Below are 4,224 nucleotides of genomic sequence, written 5' to 3'. Positions count from 1 at the left end.
AGGCTTTCACAGCCGGCGTCTTCATCAGTAAACACTTCCGAGCTAAGTTGCCGTGGTCGATCTGTAGAACTTCTTCTCCCTGACGTTTCGTTCTCAACTACGGAGAACATCTTCCGAGGTGAGTCGATGACTCACAGTACCGTAAGGTGCTTAAAAATGTTACTAGGAGGGCAAACAGTATGTGGAATGCGAATAGAATAGCTAATTTACAGTATAAAATTAATATGGTCAGTTGTAAAGTAAGTGTCTGGTCAGCAGCACAAGGTCGACGATATAAAGTCGGTTCGTAGTAAAAATATTTCTGTTACTGATAAAGCAGATATATGTACAGTATTTAACAATCATTTTATGAAAATTGCTGGTAAATTAAATAAAAATTTAGTTTCTACAGGGAATCATATAACACTATTGGCAAACGCCCTTCCGTGATTGATGTCTGAAATGCTCCTCTGTGATACAGACTAGGGGAAGATTGAGTCAATAATTCAATCACTGAAGGCTAAGGACTCTTATGGATGTGATGGAGTGCCTAGCAGAATATTAAAGTACTATGCTGTACATGTTAGCCCTGTATTTAGCCATATTTGTAATTTTTGTTTTAGGAATGGGCAGTTTCCTGAACCTTATAGTACTCAGTAGTAAAGCCGCTTTATGAAAAGGGAGAAAGGGATAATATAGACAATTTTAGACCTACTTGTATGCAATCAGTGTTTGCTAAAGTTGTTGAAAAGGTGGTGTATGTAAGTTTAATTGATCATTTTGTATCACACGATTTGCTATCAAATGTACAGTTCGGCTATAGAAGTCGTTGAACAACTGAAAATGCTATATTCTCTTCTCTCTGTGTGGTAATTTATGGGTTAAAGAAAAGATTTCGAGCACTAGGCATTTTTTTTATTTGTGTAAGGCGTTTGACTGCGTTGATCACAAAATATTTTTCCAGAAGTTGGACCATTGCAGCATATGGGGAGTAGCTCACAATTGGTTCACCTCTTACTTTAGCGACAGACAGCAAAAGGTCAATATTCACAGAGTTGCGAATGGCTGTGATGTGGGGTCAGAGTGGGGTACAGTCAAGGGACGGCGGCGGGAGGGGGAGGCTGCCCCAGGAATCAGTGTTGGGGCCAATCCTGTTCCTTATTTACCCTCTGGTATTACGGGTAACTAAAATATTTCTGTTTGCTGATGACTCTAGCTTGATAGTAAAGAATGTTGTGTGCAACAATGACTCGGTTTGAAATAATGCATTTGATGACATAAGTTTATGGCTAGCAGAAAATAAACTAATGCCAGCCGTGTGGTTAAAGGCGCTGCAGTCTGGAACCGCAAGACCGCTACGGTCGCAGGTTCGAATCCTGCCTCGGGCATGGATGTTTGTGATGTCCTTAGGTTAGTTAGGTTTAACTAGTTCTAAGTTTTAGGGGACTAATGACCTCAGCAGTTGAGTCCCATAGTGCTCAGAGCCATTTGAACCATTTGAACTAATGCCAAATCACAGTAAGACTCACTTTTTGCAGTTTCTAACAAACAGTTCAACAAAACCTGACGTTTTAATTTCACAGAATGGGCATATGATTAGTGAAACTGAACAGTTCAAATATCTAGGTGTTCAGATAGATGGTAAACTGTCGTGTAAAGCCCACATTTTGGATCTTGTTCAAAGACTTAATGCTGCCATTTTTGCTTTTCGTACTGTATCTGAAATTAGTGATCGTTCGACAAGAAAATTAGTTTACTTTGCTTATTTTCTCTCTCTTATGTCGTATAGTATTATATTTTGAGGTAACTCTTCCCATTCGAAGAGAATATTTTTGGCTCACAAACGGGAGGGTCAGACAATAAGTGGTGTAAGTTCACGAATCTCTTGTCGACCCCTGTTCACGAGTCTGGGTGTCTTGACATTGGTCTCTCAATATATATTTTCCTTAATGTCATTTCTTGTTAATAATATTAGCTTATTCCTAAGAATAAGCAGCTTTCAGTCCGTTAACACTCGGCAGAAATCAAACCTGCATTTGGATCGGACTTCATTAACTGTAGTGCAGAAAATTGTGCAGTAAACTGCTGCATCCATTTTCAGTAAGCTACCACTAGAATGCGAAAATCTTAGCAGTAACCCACGTGCTTTCAAATCGAAACTTAAGACTTTCTTCATGGGTCTCTCCTTCTATTCTGTCGATGAATTCCTTGAAAAATTAAGGTGATTCTTGTTGTATTGTGATTTACTTAAACTGATGGCTTCACTTTTTTCGGTTTCATAAACATTTTACATTTATCTGTTATTACTTTTATGTTGTAAATTTACGTACTGACACGTCCCACGAACTTGAAGATTTGCTCCTCAATTTGGTACTACGGAACTTGAAGTGTAAATAAATAAATAAAAAGTACCGAACAAGACGTCCAGTTGAGCAGCGAATGAGAGTGGACGCACGTTCCAACTATGCAGGAGTCACAGCAGCGATGCGGCCGGCCGGCAAGCGGGGGACTGGACAGGTTTGCTCGACCTTGTTGCGATGATGACGGACGCTTCGCCCTATGACTCGTCGTGCTTTTGTTCAATACCAGGGCTCCGTAGACATTCGGCAAGCGTTTGTGAATCTCTGCGATGACCTGGTTTCTCACCAAAAGATACGCAATGACAGCTCTGTGCTTGGAACGCTCCTCCGTTACAGATGCCATTTTAAAGGCTAAGCATAGCGTCGCCACATATCGGAACTTCATGAAACTATAGGGACTGAAGCGGTAATATTCCACGACGTCCCACAAGAGATTCTGTATTATTTCAACCGAAACTGGCAGAGAAAAAAATTGTATATCATTACTTATTCAACGTCCCTCGGGGAAAGAGGAACAGAAGAGAATCGAACCGTTTGAGGTGTGCTACTACAGAAGAATGTATGAAATCGGGTAGATGGTAAGATAAGATATGGAGAGGTTCTCGCAAAATCGGCGAGGAAAGTAATATGTTGGAAGAGGCTAGGAAATTAATATATGGAAAACACTAACAAGAATAATGGGCACAATGATAAGAGAAGTGTTAAGGTCTCACGGGAAAACCTTCATGGTACTAGAGGGAACTGTACAGGGTAAAATCTGTGGGGGAGACAGAAACTGAAATACATCAAGCAAATAATTGAGGATGTAGTATGCAAGTGCTACCCTGAGACGAAAAGGTTTGTGTAGGAAAGGAATTCGTGGCGGGCCGCATTAATCCAGTCAGAAGACTGACGATTAAAAAAAATATCTGGTGTAAATGAATGGTCACGGATGGTCCCCCACCCCTCCCCGCAAGATATTAAGATCTATAACGGAATATCGTAGAACAGCATATAAGAAATAGTTGATTGAGAGAGTACAGCCGTGACATTCAAGTAGTCCCATTAACGACTTCCCTTGCAATCGAAAGGCAACGGCCTTTCCGCAGTGGATACACCGGTTCCCGTGAGATCACCGAAGTTAAGCTCTGTCGGGCGTGGTCGGCACTTGGATGGGTGACCATCCAGGCCGCCATGCGCTGTTACCATTTTTCGGGGTGCACTGAGCCTCGTGATGCCAATTGAGGAGCTACACGACCGAATAGTAGCGGCTTCGGGCAAGAATACCATCATAACGACTGGAAGAGCGGTGTGCTGACCCCACGCCCCTCCTATCCGCATCCTCCTCTGAGGATGACACGGCGGTCGGATGGTCCCGCTGTATCGACAATCATGGAAGTGAAGAACAGGTAGACTGATGGCAGTGCCAGACAGCAACGAGCGAATATTGGTAGAAGCAAAATGTCCAAGTTACTGTACAGCTGCGGCATAGAGTTGGTTGAGAGGCGGAATCCTGCCGAGGATGTGAATCTGCCTTTGTCGACCATCAAATGCGGCCTACTGTGAGCTCAATTCATGACAGCCACACTGAACTGCACCAATGACAAGCGCGCATGTTAGAAGCAATTAACTTGTAACGCTACAAGAAACATCACATAAGTGTCGAAATGGCTTTACCTGCATTGGATGCAAGATGGCATGAGTGATATTTTATAGTCTGAAGTATTGATGTTCCTTTAGGTAACTCCATAGGCTTTATTTCAGCCTGACAGTTCCTAAAGTGGCATTTAAGCGTCCGCTTTTCCTTAGCTTAACAGCTGACACCAGCCTTAATATTTTACGTTTAGCTTGATGATCTGCCCCTAACGAAATCCTGTCTCTTCCACTGAAATTAAATAAGGACGTA

At 42.1% G+C, this 4,224-nt stretch overlaps 1 pseudogene; it reads left to right on the top strand.

Annotated features, from left to right (window-relative positions):
• Window positions 1–3,408: 3,408 nt before the first annotated feature.
• Window positions 3,409–3,526, top strand: LOC126413537 (5S ribosomal RNA; annotated as a pseudogene).
• Window positions 3,527–4,224: the final 698 nt, after the last annotated feature.

This window comes from Schistocerca serialis, chromosome 7, assembly GCF_023864345.2.
Source record: "Schistocerca serialis cubense isolate TAMUIC-IGC-003099 chromosome 7, iqSchSeri2.2, whole genome shotgun sequence".
Lineage (NCBI taxonomy): Eukaryota > Metazoa > Arthropoda > Insecta > Orthoptera > Acrididae > Schistocerca > Schistocerca serialis.
This window is presented reverse-complemented; position numbering and strand designations above follow the sequence as displayed.